The sequence below is a fragment of the Suncus etruscus genome, chromosome 7 (genome assembly GCF_024139225.1).
Source record: "Suncus etruscus isolate mSunEtr1 chromosome 7, mSunEtr1.pri.cur, whole genome shotgun sequence".
NCBI classification, from domain to species: domain Eukaryota; kingdom Metazoa; phylum Chordata; class Mammalia; order Eulipotyphla; family Soricidae; genus Suncus; species Suncus etruscus.
In genome coordinates, this window is record NC_064854.1 from 103,797,405 (window position 1) to 103,819,738 (window position 22,334).

At 39.5% G+C, this 22,334-nt stretch overlaps 1 protein-coding gene across 1 annotated transcript in view; it reads left to right on the top strand.

Annotated features, from left to right (window-relative positions):
- FRMD4B (FERM domain containing 4B) overlaps positions 1-22,334 on the top strand; it is a 253,675-nt gene that overhangs the window by 59,782 nt on the left and 171,559 nt on the right. The gene's annotated exons all lie outside the window — the stretch shown is intronic.

Consider the following 22,334-nt stretch of genomic DNA (forward strand, 5'->3'; position numbering starts at 1 on the left):
ATGAAGTCAGTCATATTTGCATCTCATTTTCCACATAAGGTCAAATGTAAAAAATTATGTGGGTTGTTTCTAAACCTTTATTTTTTAGATAATGTTAACCTTTACATTTTTTTAGATAATGTTTTCTCTGTGCCTAATGATTCCAATAACATCCTGTTGTATTGGAATGAAGTTCATGTTCATTATTCTGAGCCATAGTACAATAAGTGACAGAATCTAGTGGCACTCAGATTTTTAGATCTGACATACTTGCTGAGACACAAGAGAACTGACACACTTCATAATTGTGACCAGTTCCACTCTATGCTACTGCTTGCCCAAAGACTACACTTTGAGATTCACCAATAGGGGACAATGTCAGAGAGTTAAGGAGGAGCTATTGGTGGTTATTCTTCTTAAGCTGTGCCCTCTCAGTGATATGGATATACTCCCAAGGGAAATAAAAATTGATCCTTGGGGCTAGATTGATAGTTCAGTAGGTAGGGAGTCAGCTTGCATGTTGATAACTGAGGTACCCTGGATGCCAACTGAATGGATTCCTAAACACAGAGATAGGAACCCAGTGCTTCACAGAGATAGAACCATCAGTGAGTATGGTCCAAGAACAAAATCAAATTGGTCCTTGAGGAGCAAAAAAAAAAGAAGAAAAAAAAAAGAAACCTACAAAATGACCTGTGCTATTATAAGTTAGTGAGCCTCCAAAGTTCAACACTACACCACAGTATTTATGTGGTATTAAAGTTGAATTGGAGAGGAGGTCATTAGGGAGGAGGAAGTGTATGAAAGGTTTCATAAAAATATGCTCTTAAAAAGAATAGTTTATGGGCCTGAGAAATAGCTCAGCAGGGGCCGGAGAGACAGCACAGCGGTAGGGCATTTGTCTTGCAAGCAGTCAATCCAATGATTCAAATCCCAGCATCCCATATGGTCCCCGTGCCTGCCAGGAACAATTCCTGAATGTCTTTGGGTGTGACCCAAAAACCAAAACCAAAACAAACAAACAAAAAACTTTATAGAACAGCTTACTATATAGTAAGCTGTATGTCTTACATGAGACATACAGGATGGATGGTTCAATCCCCGAATCCCATATGGTCCCCCAAGCCTACCAAGAGTGATTTCTTGAGCTTGGAACCAGAAGTAAAACCTGAAAACCTGATTGCTGCCAGGTGTGAACCCCCAAAAAAGAATAGTATGACATATTTTTAGTTTTGATTTTTTTTTTTTTTGGTTACATCCGGTGACGCTCAGGGGTTACTCCTGGCTATGTACTCAGAAATTGCTCCTGGCTCAAGGGACCATATGGAACACTGGGGATCAAACCAGGTCTGTCCTTGGGTCAGCTGCATGCAAGACAAATGCCCTACCACTGCACTATTGCACCAGCCCCTAGTTTTGCTTTTTTTTTAAGTTATTCTATTTCCTCATTTTTCTCCCCTAAAGAATGGAGATGTTGTTGATATTGTTGTGACAGCCAAATGCTGTGCATACAGGCCCTGCTGTGGTGCTCACACATTTTATATGTAGTACTCGCTGGGAACTGCACATCAGGAGCTGGTGCTCAGATTCTTGCCCAAAGTGCTCATACATGTGCTCATCAAGTGTCATACTTTCTCCCCAAGTTACTGGCACATCATTTCTTAGTTGCACTGTTCTCCGGGGATTGCACAACTTTTTGCCTGGTCCTTCCATACACTTGGCACGGTGTGGTCAGAAATCATTTATGATACCTGAGATGGCCAACAGCAAAGCTTCCAGGCTTTAGTAGCAGCACCTGGTACAACCTGTCTTCAACATCACATGATCTGGCCTTGGGCCTCTGTACTTGTCCATATGTTCTTGTCTGAAATATTCTTTCTCTAAGATCTTCCCAAGAATGACTCCTGATCATTCCCATATTAGATTAAGAGTCACTTTCACAAATAGCCTTTTCCTGACTCCTACTCTAAAGTAACGACTCTCCCACATCACATTTCCTATATTTGTGGCGCTAAGTTCAGTTTGAAATCAAGCCATATCTTGTTTGAGAGCTGTCCTTTTCACTAGTGAGTTTGTAAGAAATAAGCACTTGGCACTAGTTTGTGTTACTGTTCAATAAGCAGAGTCCTTTATAAAGTCTGTCACATGAAAAAATTTAATATATCCTTATGGATACATGAATGAATGTTAAATCATTGTTAATAAAATGGTCAAACTTAGTTATTAAAGTTGTCAAATTAAAATTTACTCCAGTGTTCACACTTCCACCCTCTACCCACTCATCTTCCCACCCCATCCACCCCCACTTAACCACTGCTGAGTCCTGAGTCTATTTCCTGAAGGGATCTAGTGGCCTGGTTGACAAGAAGCCAGAGATGACTGTACTCTTTCTCAGTCATCAGGCAGGGAGAAGGAGCAAAATGTTAAAATATTTTTTCCATATTGGTAGTGTTAAAAAATGACAGAATTAAATATTCAAGCCAAAGGCAACAACAATGGAATCAAGAGAACCAAACTTTAACCATCTAAACTTAAAATGGGCCTGTTATACTAGCAGGATGGGGGGAAGGGAGGATATATGGGATGTACTTGTGGAAAAATGGTGAAGGAAGGTGAACACTGGTGGTGGGATTAGCCCTGATTCATTAGACGTCTGAAATCCAACTACAAAGGACTTTGTAAATCACAATGATTTCAATAAAATAAAATTTAAAAAAATAATATCTATTAAATAAAATAAAGATGCACATGAAAGTAAAAAAAAAATCTATAGTGGGGCTGGAACAGTGGCACAGTGGTAGGGCGTTTGCCTTGCACTTGGCTGACCTAGGATAGACATTGGTTCAATCCCCCGGTGTCACATATGGTCTCCCAAGCCAGGGGTAATTTCTAAGCACATAGCCAGAGGAACCCCTGAGCATCACCCTAAAAAATTTCCATAATGTTTAATCCCTCTGCTACCACTTTAATCTTCCCTATCATTATCACAACTAGAGAAAAGGGCAGAGGGGAACCCTGATTAGCAAACGAGACCTGAATGCTATGTAGTATGGCCCAACAACAAAAAGCAAGCTTAATGAAATGCCCAAGAACACTGGAGGAGTAGTTAGAGAAGACATGAGGCCCGTTACCTTATTTTTTTCTTCCTCTAGCTCCATTGTTAGCTAGTCTAGCAGTCAGCACACTTTACAACATTCTCATCATCACAGAGAATTGCACTGGGTATTAATATGCAAAATTTGCCTTTTATTTAACCTCACCTCTATAATAGTTTAATAGGAAATGTGACAGTCATTAAAGTGGCATCCCATGATCTATAAATTTAAAAGTTCACTTGAACTATGAAAGAAAATTCAATTGACTGGTTATCACCACCCCTTAAGGGAATGGCAGAAGTGATATTAAAATAATAATTGTTTGATGAGCCATAAACAAAATGCAGCTAAATAAATGGAAAATGTTCACAGTTTGGTAGAAATTTGGGTATTAGAGAATAAAAAGGAAAAAATGATGAAAGATAATATTATTCAGTTACAATGAAAAAAAATGCCGTGGTGATCTTCAATGCAATTTTCATTTATTAGTTGTTATTCTGTTTGAAGAAGAAGAAATATGAATTTCTGTAGAAACTAAGTAAGGCAGATCACAATGGGTGGTCACTCAGGTACTATAATGAAGAACTGAAAGTTACACTAATTGAAATTATATAAGCTAAAAACTGCATGATATAAGTTTCATGATATAATGAAACAAAACATGAAAGTTGCACTTCTCAGCCAGAATGATCAAAAACTTAGGGTGACCAGTTTTCTTTGGCTCTTAGAAGTTCATATCATTTTCCACCTTCAGTCCTTGATGACATCACAGAATCCACATTTGTTGTTGTTGTTGTTTTTGTGGCCTCATCCAGCAGGGTTCAGGACTTAAGGATCATTCCTGGTGAGCTCAGGGAACCATAGATGGTGCTGGGGATTGAAGCCAAGTTGTCAGCATGCAAGTCAAGCAACTACCTTCTGTAGTACATTGCTCCAACTTCACATTTTTTAAACAAATTTCTGTGATAAAATTCTTGCCTGCTCCAGTACATTAAACCCTCACAGACTCTAAAGAAGTAGAAATAGAATAATAATACTCAAGCCCCCCCCCCAAAAAAAAAACCATGGGGAAAAGCAAACCTTTTATCTCCAGGAGTATTGTAATAATCTCCAATTTTTTCTAAGTGGGCTTCTTATCATTGACTTAAGTCTAATAGAAAGCATTGGGACAAACAACACTCCAGATGGCCAGAATGTGCTGATGGAGCACTTGCAGACTTCCCTAAATATCCCTGAGTTTGAAGAGCTGTATTTTCTTTACTGTAAATTCGTGGTGTTGAAGAAGTCCTCCCACTGTGAAAGGCACGTACTGGAGTCATGGAGTGGACACATATCTCTTATCAGAGCTTAGATTTTTGCTACTTTCTTTAAACTTTACTTTTTGCTACTTTCTTTAAACTTTACTTTTTGTGGGGATCTTCATATGCAACAGAAGTTTAGCAAAGAAAACAGGAATCTGCCTCCAGAATCTTGTCTCTGTCCACTTGTGTGACCACAAAGAAACAACTTTTTTGTGCTTCTTTTGGCCTCATCTTTAGAGCAACTAAAAAGAAAAATAGAGCACCCCAGAGAGACAAAGTGAAATTATAACTAAAAAGGACAGTCAGACCAAGTTTAACATGGTTGGAGAAATGTGCATCATTCTCTGCTGTGGGGTTCAGAGCAGAGCAGAACTTGCTCACCACCTGTTCAGCACCTAAATGTGGCCTCTGACAAGAACACCCTCAAGCCAGGGCAATACTACACCTGGTAAGGCATTTTCATTGCTTGCAGCTAAACCAGGTTCAATCTCTAGCACCCCAAATAGTCCTCCAAGCACCATCAGTAATTTCTAGCTACAGAGTCAGGAGTAACCTTTGAGCATCATCTGGTGTGGCCCTAGAGTAAACAAAAATAAAAGTCATCTCAAGGATTCTCTTGCAATTGCTTGGTTTCCAGTTAAATTTATAATAATTTATATAAATATTTGTTAAATTTATAATGTTGTATTAAAAGTACAACCATGGAACTTAGTTCTCTACTAAGATCCTCTCAACATGTTGCATACCTTCTCCTTTCTCCTCTACTTTGCAATGAAGTTTTCTACCTTCTAAAAATAGGGAGCACAACCATGTAGGGGATGGGACAATAGTGCAGCAGGTAGGGTGATGGCCTTGCATAAATCCAACCTGGAATTGTTCCCTGTTACCTCATATAGTTCCCTGAGCCTGCCAGGAGTGATCTCTGAGCCAGAAATTTGTGGGGGTATCCCTGAGTATCATGGGGTATGGCCCAAACATCTACAAAAAATGTATAATCATATACAATACAATTAAATATGGATTATGAGTCAACTAAGCTTTTAGTGTCTGTTATCTAATGGCACCTTCCTAGCCCTGAGACAGAGTAAAGAATACTACTAGGGTCTTTTGTTTCGGAGATGAAAATTGAGTTTCAAGATAAATGAAGTGACCTGTACAAGACCACACAGGCAATAAAAAAGCAGAGCAAGGCTATTCTCTTAATCATCTAGCGCTTCTTTAAAAAAAAAAAAACTTAATCTTTAAAAGTATATCCAGGGGCCAAAGTGATGGCGCAAGTAGTAGGGCATCTGCCTTGCATGTGCTAACCTAGGAAGGACTGTGGTTCGATCCCCTGGTGTCCCATATGGTCCCCCAAGCCAGGAGCGATTTCTGAGTGCATAGCCAGGAGTAACTCCTGAGCATCACCGAGTGTGGCCCAAAAACCAAAAAATAAAAAGAAAGTATATCCAAATCAGAGAACTGAAGCACTTGTCTTGCACACTACTTACTATCGCTAGTTCAATCTGCAACTTTGCATCAAGTTCCTTGAGCACCACTAGCAGTGATCCTTTAAGTACAGAGCCAGGAATCAAACCTGAGCACAACCAAATGTGGCCCCCGAAATTATCAAAGCTTCTTCTGGTATGCTAACAGTGTAGTAGGCACCATTATGCCCATTTTACTGTAAAGACCCAGGGAGGCTTTGTGGCTTGCCCTATGGCTTGCCAATAAGAAGTAATGCTAGTAGCAGACATTTTACCTAGCTAGCTAGTTTCAAAGAGGCCACTCCTAGTCACTCGCCTATACTACATGATAGATGGGAGTTCTACCATGGACTTAGCCCCTGACTACAGCAAATGTAATAAAAAAAATCACTAGAATTCCAGAATTTAAAACTTCCTCATCTACATATATATACATATATATATATATATATATATATAATCATAACCTACCTTCAGACCACTCTGCAGGCAGGCCCATGCTTTTTCAAATGTCCCAGCCCTTCCCCCTTGTAAAAGTGTTCCAGTAGAGCAAGTTCTAGGAAATCAGACTACAGCAGGGCAACAGTGGGAAATATTTGGTTCCTTGGATACAGTTCCAAATAAATGTTGGGTAAAATTTCCTCTCACAAGACCCACTCAAGGAAGAAGAAGGAACTGAGACTAGAACAAGGCAGGAAAAAATGGAGAGGAACTTATTGACTGAACAGAGGGACACGTGTTACATTCTGCTGGTGAATGAAAATTCTGGAAGCTTCTTTCATCACGCCCTCCTTTGGCAGTGACAAGAGTTCCAGAGTTTTGCTGGATTGCAGAAGGGAAAGGTTGAAGTTGGCTAGAATCTGACAAATTCAGGCAAAGGTGTTGCTTGATTGCCAATCTGACTTTTATATACTGCAAATGGGCAGACAACTCAGAAATGAAACAGGAGATGGAATGAAGGGGAATTCATTGACTCTGATCATATTTTTATTAAACACCAAGAGGCTTAGATCTTGGATAAGAGCTAGGTCAGTTCTACCAGTAAATGAAATTACATTTCATTAACAAGCACAGGAAAACACCTAACACTGACATTAGACATGGCAGTTGCAGATTTCTGTCAGGTCAACCTCAAGAGTGAGCTTGCTCATTAGGTTCTTTCTTTTCTTTTTTTTTAGATTTTTATTGTGGTAAAAGTGATCAAATCTTTCACAGTAATATTTAAGGCACATAGTGACAATGAATGAGGGGCATTCCCACCACCAGTGTTGTCCTCCCTCCATCCCTGTTCCCAGCATGCATCCCACATCTCCCTCCTTTACCCCCGTAATGCTAGTGGAACTGTTCCCCACTTGTACAGCTTGTTGTAGATTAGGTGTCGATTCTGTTGTCATTAACTTTGGATTTGGTATTCAAGTCTGATCATTTTTTATTTCCACCAAATGAACAGATGACTGTCTGGTCTTGGTACCATGGGGGGGTAGGAAAGGCAATCAAAAAAGAGAAAAACTAGGGCTGGAGAGATAGCACAGTGGTGTTTGCCTTGCAAGCAGCCAATCCAGGACTTAAGGTACTTGGTTCGAATCCCAGCGTCCCATATGGTCCCCCGTGCCTGCCAGGAGCTATTTCTGAGCAGATAGCCAGGAATAACCCCTGAGTGCTGTCGCCGGGTGTGGCCCAAAAACCAGAGAGAGAGAGAGAGAGAGAGAGAGAGAGAGAGAGAGAGAGAGAGAGAGAGAGAGAGAGAGAGAGAGAGAAAGACAGAGACAGAGACAGAGAGACAGAGACAGAGACAGAGACAGACAGAGACAGAGACAGAGAGACAGAGAGAGACTAGGAGAAGTTCGTCTAGGTGTTATAGATATCCTTTTAGAAGAAGGAAGGAAAAAGAACTTTTCTTATGCATAATAATAAACTAATTTGGAACTTTCTGTGCTGATATTTATTTTTCTAACTTCACTCCAAGCATGCTTTAGTATAACAACCCTGCTGCTAGACATTAGTAATCTATTTTAAAGATGTAAAACTAAGAGCTCTGGAAAAGTTAGGTGAACTGGGGTTTGGGTTTTGTTTCTGTTTAGGGACACACATGGCAGTGCTCGGGGCTTTTTCCTAGTTTAGGAGTCTTTTCTTTCTTTTTTTTTTTTTAATTTTTATTGTGATCAAAGTGAATTACAAATCTTTCACAGTAATATTTAAGGTACATAGTGATAATAAATCAGGATCATTCCCAATACCAGTGTTGTCCTCCTTCTACCCCTGTTCCCAGCATGCATCCCATACCTATCCCCTTTGCCCCCATGGACTCCTAGGTAACAGGTCCTTTTTTTAGCTTGTAGTATTTTGAGTATCGATTCTGTTGTCGTTGACTTTGTGTTTGGTGTTTAAATCTGATCATCTTTTATTTCCACTCAATGTTCATATGACTGGTTGCTCTTGATGCCATCCTTTTTTTACACCCTCAATTTCTGAGGGAGAACAAGATGTTTTAAGTTCTGTGGTTCTGTTGGAAAACAAAAAGAAAAAAAAGCTGGGAGGAGTCCGTCTAGAAACTATAAATATCAATTTAAAAGAAAAAAGGGAAAACAGAAAAACAAAAAAATACCAAGCATTGACAAAAAACAATAGCAGCAAAAATAAAAAAATCATCAACAAAACAACCACCACAAGAAAGAAAAAATTGAAAAAGGGGGAAAAGGGGGTAAAAAAGAGAAGGGCTGGTGTGGCTAGGCTTTGTGGGGTTTTTTGGAGCGGTTGATTTTTTTTTTTTTTTTGCATAGGCACAATAAGTATTAGGAAAATTAGAAAGGCGTATGGTGCAAGGAAACGTTCTGCTCAGTTGTGGATGATAAAAATCTGTCCTCTATAGTTAGAGATCTTGGTATTTCAACAGGTCATAGGATGAAATCTAGGATAGAGTCTCTCTTTATGGTTCTAGAAGTTCTGCTCCATCACGTTTGTTGTCATCAGTCTTCTGTAATTAGTGATCTTGGTTTTTGCACAGACCCTATGACAAAACCTAGGATAGTCTTTTCTTATGGTTCCAGAAGTTTTGCTCAGTCACGATGTCAAAGTTAGATCTCTCAGTTTTTGTATAAATCCTAGACTGAAGCCTAGGCTAGGATCTTTCTTATTGGCCCCATGAAAAGTTCTTCCCAGTTGCGATTGTCAAAGTCAGTCTTCTGTAATTAGTGATCTTGGTTTTTGCACAGATCAAAGGATGGCATGTCTTTTGATTTCATCTTACCGTTAGGTGATGAAATAGGGCAACCTGCTCTTGAATCAAGTTGTTGCTGTTTCCCCATTGTCAGGATGTTGTATCAACCTGGCGCAATCTTTTCTAACTTAGCTCAGAAGACAATATGTAGTGTCAGAGATTGAACCAAATTAGGAAATATGCAACTAAAGTTTCTTAACTTCTGGACTATCTCTTCAGTCTTGAGCAAAGTTTTGAACATAGTCCTTTCTACATAAATTCAAAATCTTCATTTTTCTTTTTAATGTCATCACATGATCTCTTAGTGACATCAATGTGGGGCTCAGAACGCAACACTTTTCTCAACCGTCCTCCATTCAAGTTCTCCTGTGGTATTTAGGAAAAAGTTTAGCCCCCAGTTCTTTAGAAGAAAAGACATCAATCTGAAACACAACTTCTGTGGGATAAATGTCATCACCACTAGAGAGGTCATGTTACCAACCTAATATAAGTGAAGTGGAAAGATAGAGAGTAACACCCATTAAGTAGTATTATTATCACACTGATTTAATAAATATAAACAAACACAAGATCAAAGATAATAATGGTATATGACAAAATATTGAAATTGATGAGTTTGAGCATATATTGTTTTGTTTTTAATGTAATTTACTTTATCATAAGTATATAGAAGAGTTTGGGGCCGGGAAGGTGGCGCTAGAGGTAAGGTGTCTGCCTTACAAGCGCTAGCGTAGGACGAACCACGGTTCGATCCCCCGGCGTCCCATATGGTCTCCCCAAGCCAGGGGCGATTTCTGAGCTCATAACCAGGAGTAACCCCTGAGCGTCAAACGGGTGTGGCCCAAAAACCAAAAAAAAAAAAAGTATATAGAAGAGTTTAATACTGGTTAACTATACTTCATTGAAAATGAAAGTATGAGGGGACTGGAGCAATAGTACAGCAGATTGAACATTGATCTTGCACTCAACAGACTCCAAATTCAATCCCCAGTATCCTATATGTCACTAGGAGTCATGAGTGCAGAATGTCCTGAGCACTGCTGGACATGGTCTCAAAATCAAAGGAGGAGGATAAGGTAATGAAGAGGAAAAGAAAAGAAAAAGAAAGAAAGAAGAAAGAAAAGAAGAAAGAAAGAAAAAGAAAAGAAAGAAAGAAGAAAGAAGAAAAGAAGAAAGAGAAAGAAAGAAAGAAAGAAAGAAAGAAAGAAAGAAAGAAAGAAAGGAAGGAAGGAAGGAACGAAGGAAGGAAGGAAGGAAGCAAGGAAGGAACGAAGGAAGGAAAAGAAAGAGGAGGAAGGGAGGGAGGAGGGATGGAGGAATAAAGGAGGGAGGGAGGAAGAAAGGAGGGATGGAGGAACGAAGGAGGGAGGGAGGAAGAAAGGAGGGATGGAGGAACGAAGGAGGGAGGGAGGAACAAAGGAAGGAAGGAAGGAAAGAGGAAGGAAGGAAGGAAGGAAGGAAGGAAGGAAGGAAGGAAGGAAGGAAGGAAGGAAGGAAGGAAGGAAGGAAGTTCCATACTGTATAATATTTTAAGCAACATTAGTGTATAACATTATGAATACATAATGTTTTCGTTTTGTTTAGTTTGAGGCCACACCTGGAGGTGCTCCGGGGTTACTCCTGGCTTGCTCTGTGTTCAGGGATGATTCCTGGGTGGGCTTGAGACCATATTTGATGCCAGAAATCTAACCTATGTCAGGAGAATGCAAGGCAGAAGTACATTCCCCATTAGACTTTCTCTTCTCTTCCTGACCCCACTAATCTTTTTTTTTTTTTGACTCTTGTTATATTTTGTCTTCTCCATATCTGACCTTTTGTCTTATATTAGCTTCCAAAAATAATACAGAATTCTATTTGAAAATTCAACCAGCACTAAATAACAAAAAAGTTTCACCACTAAATATAAGATGCTTCTGGTTGAGAGGGTATGTTTCATTTTTCTCTCCTTAAAATTCCCTACTGAAATATTACATTTTACTAATCAAAATCAGTCTCTGAACCTAATTCAATCTGCTTGTATTAATTATAAATGCCATAAAAGACTTAATTCAATTTTTACTGATATATGAACCACTAAGGACAAATTGACTCAAAGAAAATAAATCAGAGATATTCTAAAAAGTTCAAGGAAAAATTTAAATAAATGAACTTTGACAATCATTGGTTGATTGATATAAATAAATGTGTTTACTGCAAAGTTATTGTAGAACCTATTTAGATTTTCTAATTCATTTTTGTTCAATTTTAGGTTTCTGGGACAATACGTAAGATTTGTTTGCTTTGTAGATGAATTTGGAAATTCAGTCCAAATTCCCAAATATACCATGAGTGAATAAACAGTACCAGAATATCTCTAAAGTACAAGGACTAAAGTTTATTTTTAAAACCCCTTCGCCAGAGCTGCAGAGCTGTACTTGTCTTTACTTTTAAGTTTTTAAAAAATGCAGTACTTTCACTGTTTTTCAGAGCAAACGATTTGAAAATCTGACAGTTGGCAAAATAAACAGTTTCCAAACCACAGGGTGTCTGCAACTTGCATAATCACCAAAGCCAGATTTCCATTTTATACCAGGTGACCAGCCTGAAGTGCAGAGGAAAACTGAATTGCCCCACAGCCCACGGGATCCACGCTCAGCTTTTCTTGGTTACACTCTGTGACTTTTCCTGTTTACAGTAGCTGTGCTTTCCCCACTTTTTTCCTTTTCTTTTTTTGACTCATTGAGACTATACTAGGATGTTTGAAAAATGCAGTCGAGCAAGTGGTTTTTAAATACAAAACTTTGTTTATTTCATCTGAAAGGAATAACAGAAAGATTCTGCATGATTTTCTGAAAACAAACATTTGACAGCCTCTATCAGTGCCCAATCTGAGTTTCTAATTGTGAAAGTGAAGACAATTTAAGCAGAGAACATTGCTTTCCCCTGTGGTTTTTTTCCTTGCAGAAACTTCTGTGGCCTGTTACCTGTTTCTCCCCTTGTGCCTTACTTAGTGAGCTCCTTACTGAACTTGACTTTTGCCTTGATTGTCTTCCAACTTTAAACAACTTACTCTCAAGATTGTGAAGTTTCAATTTCTTTGTTGAAAGTCAGAGAACACAAAAAAACAGCTTCATTGTGGGAGAGGACATGTGGGCAGGCAATATGTATGAGAAATCAGTGGAGAAATGTTTGTTAAGACATATGGCCTAGGGGCCAGAGAGAGAGCATGAAGGTAGTGCATTTGCCTTGCATGCAGGAGGATGGTGGTTTGAATCCCAACATCCCATATGGTCCCCTCAGCCTGCCAGGAGCAATTTCTGAATGTAGAGCCAGGAGTAACCCCTGAGCGCTGTTGGGTGTGACCCAAAAACAAACAAACAAAAAGACACATGGCCTAGAATGACCATGCAGTCAGCACACACTTATTTATTTTTCATATTGAGAACTATTAGCAGTTAGCCCAGAAAATGATCTGTTCATAAGCAGATAAAAGAATCTAAGTGTTTCCCCATCATTGGGTACACTGACAGTTAAAGATGGTGGTTTGTGAGAACTGGAAAGAATATTTCAGCCAATAATATGTTTGCCTTACATGCAGCTGACCCAGTTTTAAATTCCAGCACCACGTATGTTCCTCCAAGCACCATCAGGACTGATCTTTAAGTACAAAGCCAATAGTAAGCCCTGAGAATAGTCAATGTGACCTTGGGGCCTAGGGGCGGGAGGTGGGAAGCATAGTATTGAGTTAGCCAATTAGTGATTCCTAAAAAGTTAGAGTAAAATTAAACTTCACTTATTATTGTTATCTGCTCTCTGGGATTTACCTAGTTGGTTGATTGTTTTTCGGTTTGTGAGGGTTTTTTGTTTTGTTTTGTTTTGTTTTGGGGGGGCTACATCTGGCAGCACTCAGGGATTACTCCTGGCTCTGTATTCAGAAATTGCTCCTGGCTCAGGGGACCATTTGGGATGCTGGGGATCGAACCTGTATTTATCCTGGGTAAGCTGCATGCAAGGCAAATGCTCAACCACTGTCCTACCACTCCAGACCCCAGTTGATTGATTGTTAACTTCCGTATAACAGTTTGATCTCCTATTGATATAGAATTTTTTTTCCAAGAGAAAAAAATACTTTTACCAACCTAATCACTTACTTATGTGAGAGTGCTCAGCAGAGTGCTCAGAGTGCTCATTTGCACCTGATTAGCCCATGTGATATCCACACTCCATTAGGTAAAGCTGATAATGCATGTTGAGTACATAGCACATACTCCCAACACCCAATCTATGCCTAACAGTGTGTTCGTGTAATATAATTACCATTTGTACCTCTGAGGTAGATTTTAGTTCATTATGACTAGAGAGACAAAGTAGTTCTTGTCATTCCCATTTACTTCAGAGGAGCAGATACAGCTTTAGTGAAACATGGCTTTTGAGCCATACCCTTAGCTAAATGATAGCACTGGAACACAAACATAAGCTTCCTGGTTCTAAATTCTGTGCACACCCCTCGCAGACACCACACTGGTGTTTCCTGATGCTTTCAGCTCCAAGTTTAATAAGTAGCTTTGTTTCTTTCTTTCCTTTTTTTAGACCTAACTTTTTCTCTTCACCAGACTTACGAAATAGGGCTGTGATCTGATAAGGGATTGTCTTTAATGAGCTGCCTTCCCCAAGGAGTATCTGCCAAAGCTGATTGAAATTACCTGCCAAGTTGATGCTGTAGCTGCAGAAATGGCTGTGCAGTGGCCAACCTAGCTTGTCTGCTTTCCTACAACCTCTGCCAAGTAAATAGATGCATGCAACTGAATGCTGATATCAAGTAAACAGAACTATCCCTCCAATCTGCACTGGGAGCCACTTGTTAAGAGCCTAGTGCAAAAAAGATTTTATCCCTCAATTTCCTAACTTCTCGTGTTTTCTTGGACAAGAAGTGACATTTGTACAAGTTCAATTGCCAGGTGACATATTTCAGAATCTTTATTATTCCCTCAAAATAACTTATTGTCAATCAATCATTTCTTTTCTTCTAACCTGCAGAGCAGTTGTTTCCAAACAGGGATGATTCTGTTCCCCAGGAGACATTTGCAGTGTTTGAAGATATATTTAATTATCACAAGAAAGGCAGAGGCATTACTTGCACCAGTGGGTAGGAATTAGTGATGCTTTACATATTACAATGCATAGCACTACCACCACAGCAAAGAATTATTGGACCTCAATAAATAAGTGGATAAAGAAACTATGATACATATACACAATGAAATACTATGCAGCTGTTAGAATAAGATGGAATCATGAAATTTTCATGGAAAGTATCATGCTAAATGAAATAAGTCAGAGGGAGAAAGATAGACATAGAATTTAGCACTCATCTGTGGGATATAAGAAAAGGCCTATAGTATAAGAATAAAACTCAAAGACAATAAATTCACCACTCTGTAGTAAGCTTCATGTCATGAGCTGGTCCTTCCAGCCCTCAATGTCTTCCAGTTAAAGAAATTACTACACTGACAACTATTATGACAATGATAGTGAGTGAGAGAAATAAAATGCCTGTCTCAAACACAGGCAAGAAGTGGGGGTGGTGGGAATAAAGGGGCATTGGTGGTGAGAAGGTTGCATTGGTTCTTTTTTATAACTAAAATCCAACCACAAACATGTTTGTAATCATGGTGCTTAAACAAAGGTATTTAAAAAAAATACAGATGTTTCAAAGTAAAAAAAATAGAAACTATGGAAGTGAAGTACAGTTAAGACAGATAAGAGATCACAATGAAAAAAAATAGTTGGAAATGTTAGTTGGTACAAACAATATTGCAAAGCATTGTGCTTGAAAGGAAAAAGGAAGAGAGAGTGGAAGAGAAGGGGGAAGAGAATGAGGGGGAGAAAGAAGAAAAGTATTTGCTATAGAAGCAGGTTGGGAGTAAGAGTAGAGGGAGGGGAGGGGTAACTTGGGGAATTGGTGGTGGGAAATGAACACTGGTAGAGATGAGTATTGGTTGTATGACTGAAACCCAACTACCAACTTTTTAACTCTATATCACAGTGATTTAATAAAATAAGTAAATAAATGTTTTCAAAAGAATTATTGATCCTCACTGTCAATAGGACTAAAATTGAGAAAAATCTCCTCTAAAACAATATTTCAGAGAAGTGACCTTGACGTCTCATTTACAGATATACGGTAGTACCAGAATAGTGCTTGTCTTGAACACTGATCAATAAATGCTAGCTGAGTGAATGATCCAGAGTTTCTTTTTTTTGGGGGGGGTGAGGGGGGTGGGCACACCCGACTGTGCTCAGGGGTTATTACTCCTGGCTATGTGCTCAGAAATAGGTCCTGGCAGGCACGGGGGACCATATGGGACACTGGGATTTGAACCAAACACCTTAGGTCCTGGATCGGCTGCTTGCAAGGCAAACACCACTGTGCTATCTCTCGGACCCCGATCCAGAGTTTCTTATAGAAATAATTTAGCACAGTGCTAAAGATAATGGCCTTTCTTTAGAATGCATGTTTCTGTTCTATTCAATGACTTTGTGGAGAAAGATCAAGATTTTACCTTTTTAAAACATTTAATCTCTAAAAACTGGAGCAATTGAGCCAAGGTATGGCTCTGTGGTAGAATCCATGTCTTATATGTGTGAAGCCTTCCGGGGTTGTATTGTCAATGCTACAAACAATCAAACAAGTGAAATTGGTAGGGAGGGAAGCTTAGGTCATACCCATCAATGTTCTAAGACTATTCCTGTCTTTGTGCTCAGGAATCATCCCTGGTTGTGTTTGAGAAAACATGTGGTACCAGGGAATGAACCAGTATTAGCTACATACAAGTCAAGCACCTTAACCTTTGCACTATCTCTTTGGTGCCATGAACATGTTTGTTTTTTTATATTTTATTGAATCTTTGTAATTTTCAAAGTTCCTTATAGTTGAGTTTAGACATACAATATTTCAAGCCAATCCCACTACCAGTGTTAACCTGCCAACATAACAGGCCCATTTTAAGTTTTGATTGTTAAAGTTTGGGTCTCATAACTTCATTGTTCTTGACTTTAGTTTGGATATTTAGTTTTGTTCTTTTTAGTTTGTTTTGTTTTGCTTTGTTTTTGGTTTGTTGGTTGGTTTGTTTTTGTTGGTTGGTTGGTTTGGTTTGGTTTGGTTTGGTTTGGTTTGGTTTGGTTTGGTTTAGTTTGGTTTTTGTGCCCAACCCTATGCTCAGGGGTTACTCCTGGCTATGCACTCAAAAGTAACTCCTGGCTTGGGGACCATATGGGATGCTAGGGATCAAACCAAGGTCCATCCTGGGTCAGCCACATGCAAGGCAAACGCCCTACTGCTGTGCTATCATACCAACCCTAGTTCTGTCCTTTTTAATACCACCAATGCACCTGAGACCTCTTGGCTCCTGGCCCCCATTCCAATAATCATGACTTTAAATGATCCATGTCTTTTGTTTTTGTTTTTTGTTTTTGGGCCACACCCTGTGACGCTCAGGGTTTACTCCTGGCTATGCACTCAGAAGTTGCTCCTGGCTTCTTGGGGGACCATATGGGACGCCGGGGGATCGAACCGCGGTCCGTCCTAGGCTAGCGCAGGCAAGGCAGGCACCTTACCTCCAGCGCCACCGCCCGGCCCCTAAATGATCCATGTCAATAAAAGAAAGGATGTGGAGTAATGCTAAGCATAAATCAGGAACCATTACTTATTGTTAACAGTTTTTCTGGGGCCGGGTAGGTGACGCTGGAGGTAAGGTGTCTGCCTTGCAAGCGCTAGCCAAGGAAGGACCGCGGTTCGATCCCCCGGCGTCCCATATGGTCCCCCAAGCCAGGGGCGATTTCTGAGCGCATAGCCAGGAGTAACCCCTGAGCGTCAAACGGGTGTGGCCCAAAAAACAAAAAAAAAAAAAAAAAAAAAAAACAGTTTTCCTAAGGCAAATTACTCTATTACATCTTTGGTAAGCTTTCATATCACTCTTTATTCCTATCTTTAGCCCACATTCCTCATTCTTTTCTGCCTTTGTTGTTTTTTTTTATACAACCTGCCTTGCCTCTTCTCCATTTTCTCTCAATTTCCTTTTTCAAAATCACACACCTAAGAGTCCTTGAGTTCACTTGAATGCTGTTGTGGGAAAATGAGACCCTTCCTCTTTCACAGCGACATAACATGAAACAAGTTCCTTAACCTCTCTGCACTTCAGCATTGTCATCTGTAAAATTCAGTGATAGCACTTCTTGCCTCAGAGGCATGTGTTGGCAGCATGGAAAGAGACACTGCTCAAATAAAATGCTAGCACTCCCTGTCACTGAAAATAAGTGCTTCACAGGGGCTCAAGACCCATTGATTGATGCTGAAATGAGGGTGTTCCTCGGGGTTACACACTGGAGAAGAGGCACCGCCTTGAGAGAACTCTGGGGAAAATCACAGCTGACTAAACTGGAGACATCCGTGTCAGTCTAAGCTGTTCTCTGGCGAGGAATGTCAATGGTTTATATTCACTCAACACCCTGAGATAATATAAAGGCGCCCTGTTCTACTGTAGTTGACATCATTTGGGTGAAACATAAAACTCCATCTACTCAATAGATCCCAAAGTAAGAACGCCCTAGATATGCCCTGGCTGCCTCTCTCCTATGCCTCTGGAATAGCTCATCTGATGAGGATTAATAGACTTCCTGTTGTCTGGGAGGAAAGCTTGTGGTCTAAGGGTACATCTATCTGGGTCAGAATTTGGAAGGCAGTGTTTTAGAACTCCACTTTGCACTGTGCTCTGCAGTGTGTGCTTATCTGATTCCTTAAATCATATGTGAATGTATTTGTGGTGAGCTGAGTCTGGATGCATACTAGTGAAGGTTTTTTTTTTTTTTTTTGGCTCAGCAGATATTATTTGCCATATATCTCATGTGCTCTGTGCCTCTTCTAGGTTCTGAAAAACACAGTGGTGAACAAATCAATCAAGGTTTTACTTGGGATGATAAAAGAGAGAGAAGGCTAAACAAACCAATGACTGTGAAGTGTTATCTAAAAAAGAAAATGAGGCAACAGTGATAGGAGAGTATTCAGGCTAGCTTTCCATTTGGAAATTGTGGCATTTGATTTTTAGATCTGGAGAAGGTGAAGGTATGCAGTCATAGGGGAAAGATTATTCTAAGAGAACAGCATTTGCAAAGCCTTCAAAATAAGAACAAGTTTTTCTTTGGAGGAAGAAAAGCAAGCCAATGTAACTGGTATGTAGGGCAAAGCATTTGAGATACAAATTGGGGTGGGAGTGTTGTCAGGGAATGGAGAAGTTAGAGCCTTTATTTCATTGCATGAGAAGACATTGGGTCCTTCCCCCACAGGGAAGCAAAGGAACTGGTGTGTGTTGGAGAGATCCCATGGCCAGCAGACTGCATCTTGCAAGAAGCACCAAGCCTGGAGAAAGAGCTGGATTTGTACATGCCTGGGAAGGAAAAAAATTATACTTGGCAAGGACACCTCACAGAAAATCCCAAGGAAGAATCATTTTTTTTATGCAGCAGGCCCTCTCCCTGCTAAGCTTTTAAAAGAGGTCAGAAGGGAAAGAGAGGAAAACGGCAACAAAAAAGGAAGTTTGCAGCTTCCTTACCCAGCTTTCATATTTCCGTGTTCCAAAGAGCTGCTAAAGCAAAACTGCAGTAAGCTTGGGGTTTTTTTGTAGTGTTGTTTCCTGTTGTTTTTCAAGCTGACCCCAGTGGTTGTCAATGGTCCCCATCCTGCCCTATCTTTCCTTGCCTTTATATTTCTTACCAACTCACGCTCCTCTTTTATGTCCCTAAACAGATGATAAGATCAGAACTTAGGAATGCTTTTTCTCACAGATTTGAATTCCACTGTGAGTGGCATGTCTGGTGCTGCCTCAAGCCAGAGGTTGGGTTCGTGACTGGTTCGTACTTCCTTTCTAATCTTCCTCATTTGACCACTGACCAGATGGACAGGGTTATTCCATCAGTACTCAGCATCTGGCCTCTAAGGACCAGTTCTATCAGTCAGCTGGAGAGCAAAGGCATGGGACAGCGACGGACCTGAGGTGGGTAGTATTAATCTAACATGTGTGATACTAACCTGTTGACCTTCCTGAACCTGAGTCGCGGAGGAGGTGGTGGGCAGGTATTCACATCTGGGGAGGTAGTTAAGGGAAAGTCCCAGATCGTCTCATAGCTAGGTAGCTATTTTATTCAGTAGGAAGCCATGCTGCTATTAGTTGCCACTGAGTAGAAGGTCAAATCTTACAGGTAAGGGGCTCTATGATATAATTATGGCACACAAATCACTGTGTGACATAATTTCATATGCACACTAGAGAAAGTATGGGTCACTAAACCTTGTGCTTGTTTATGAAAAGAAATATGTGCTGCCTTCTGGAATTTCTGTTAGCCTCTTCTCCTCTTAGTCTTTAAGAAGAATTTTTATTATGCTGCTGATTAAGTGTGTTATTGTTTAAAGATTCAAACCAAGGTTTTTTCCACTCTGGAGAAGCCCCGTGTTCTCTCTTAAACATGTATGATCATGTATATATCTCTCGCCTCACTTTCCTCTAAATCTCTTTGAATCGAAACTATATTGCTTCACTACAAGAATAAATAAACAACACATTCAAATAAAAGAGAAAAAGTAAAGGAATCAAATCAGGCCACCAATGAATTAACTTACACCAAGTAATTCATTTGACCATAAAAAGTCATTGCTAATCAATGTAATATTACTTAAAATTGGCAGTTAAATATTTGTGGGTGTTTTAAAAAGTTTGAAGTTATATTGTGTGCTATATAAATGTTTAAGAGGGTACCATGACTAATTAATAGTGTATACTACATTATATTCATCACCCTCTAAAGTTCAAGTTTTATCTTTCACCATAAATTGACTCTTTTACTGGACTTAACAGTCCTTCCCTTCCTCCAATCACAAAATTGGTTTTATAGACTAAAAAAGTTACTGTCGGGCTGGAGCAAATAGCCACCGCAGTAGGCGTATGCCTTGCACACAGCAGATACAGTTGGACCTGGGTTCGATCCCTGGTGTTCCATTTTGGTCCCCCGAGCTAGGAAAGATTTCTGAGCATAGCCAAGAATAACCTCCTGAGCGTCACCAGGTGTGGCCCAAAAACCAACAACAACAAAAAAAGTTACAGTCATCTTAAAAAGTCCCCTTTTGGTTGCAAGAAGTATAATCAAAATTTAAGTTAGCTTAAGAGATGAGAAAAAAAGGCCAGAGAAATAGTATGGCAGTAGGGCATATTGCCCTTGCCTTGCATACAACTAGCCTATGTTCAAACACCAGCATTCAGATGGTCTCCCAAGTTCTAGGAGTTACCCCCTGAGCACAGAGCTAGCAGTAAGCTCCTGAACACCCTGGGGTGTGACAAGAAAGAAAGAAGGAAAGAAGAAGAAGATAGAAAAGAAAGAAAGAAAGAAAGAAGAGAAAGAGAAGAAAGAAAGAAAGAAAAGAAAAAAAAGAAAGAAAGAAAGAAAGAAGAAGAAAAGAGAAGAAGAAAGAAAGAAAGAAAGAAAAAAAGAAAGAAAGAAAAAGAAAGAAAGAAAGGAGGGAGGGAGGGAGGGAGGGAGGGAGGGAGGGAGAGAGAGAGAGAGAGAAGAGAGAAAGAAAGAAAGAAAGAAAGAAAGAAAGAAAGAAAGAAAGAAGAAGAAAGAAAGAAAGAAAGAAAGAAAGAAAGAAAGAAAGAAAGAAGAAAGAAAGAAGAAAGAAAGAAAGAAAGAAAGAAAGAAAGAAAGAAAGAAAGAAAGAAAGAAAGAAAGAAAGAAAGAAAGAAAGAAAGAAAGAAAGAAAGAAAGAAAGAAAGAAAAAGAAAAGAAAAGAAAAAAAGAAATGAAAAAAAGAAAAGAAAAAAAGAAAAGAAAAGCAAGTGTAGCAACTATTTTCACATTGAAGTTAGCCTTGCAACTCAATATCCTCTATTAACTTGGCATAATAACACTAGTTCCAGATAGGGATGATGTATTTAGAGATAAAACAAATAAGATACATTTAACAATGCTAGGATGTACTCTATAGAAAATATAGTAATAGAAATATTTATATAATTGTATATATAAATTATATACAATAGTTATATATCTGAGTTCCCAGATCTTATAGTTTTGTTCAAAACCTAAGAAATAAGAGGCTGGGGAAATAATTCAAGTGGTTGGCACGTATACCTTGCATATAGAATACTGGGATTCCATCCCAATACTACCTGGTATCCCAGTCACCTCCAGGGACAATCCCAAACACTGGGCAGGGATAATTTAGGAATTACCACTGGATATAGGCCTCCTCCCAAGTATTTTTTTTAAACTAACAGATAACATGTTGCCTATTCTTCTCAAAAGTGACTGCAGTTACATATCTAGGAACAAAGCTGAGAGTGCAATTTCTTGTGGAAAACTAACAGGGTGATGATTTTTGCATGTTAAATTGCTTGGTACATAAATTGACCAATGGAACTTTTCATTTTGTGCATTATTTAAAATATTATAATTTTAGTACTGCAATTATAAATAATAACGATTTAAATATAACTGAAAAATGTGTAACTCACACTGTTTTGGGGGTTGCTTAGATTTTGGTTTGTATTTGTTTGTTTGTGTGTTTGTTTGCTTGCTTGCTTTTAAGAAGTTAGGTTGAAGCCACTAGTTCCTAACATGGACAATGTGATTCAAGGGATACAACTGGGGTAGACTGCACACAAATGCAGTACCTTGATGTCTATACTATTTTTCAGGCCCATATCACACTGTTCTGACTATACAAGTAACTCTCCTATAATTCTTTCTTATGGTAGGTGACACAGGCAAATAATGGTTAGAAAGTTTAAAAAGTGGGGAGTGAACTTACACTTGCTTTTTCGTTTATTGGGTTTTGTTTGTTTTGCTTTTGGGGCCACACCCATTGGAACTCAGGGATTACTCCCTATCTCTGTGCACAGGAATTACTCCCTGCCAGGCTCAAAAGACCATATGGGATTCAATGAATATTGAACCTGGATCCACCTTGGCCACGTGCAAGGAAAACAACCTACCTGCCATGCTATTGCTTCAGCCCCTGAGATTTACCATTTTAATTGAAATGTCATTTGCTTTTTTCTTATAAGTATGTACAAATTATGTTTAATTAAGAAACAACAAATAGGGGCCGGGCGATGGTGGCGCTAGAGGTAAGGTGTCTGCCTTGGCAAGCGCTAGCCAAGGAAGGACAGCGATTTTGATCCCCCGGTTGTCCCCATACTGGTTACCCCAAGCCCAGGGGCAATTTCTGAGCGCTTAGCAGGAGTAACCC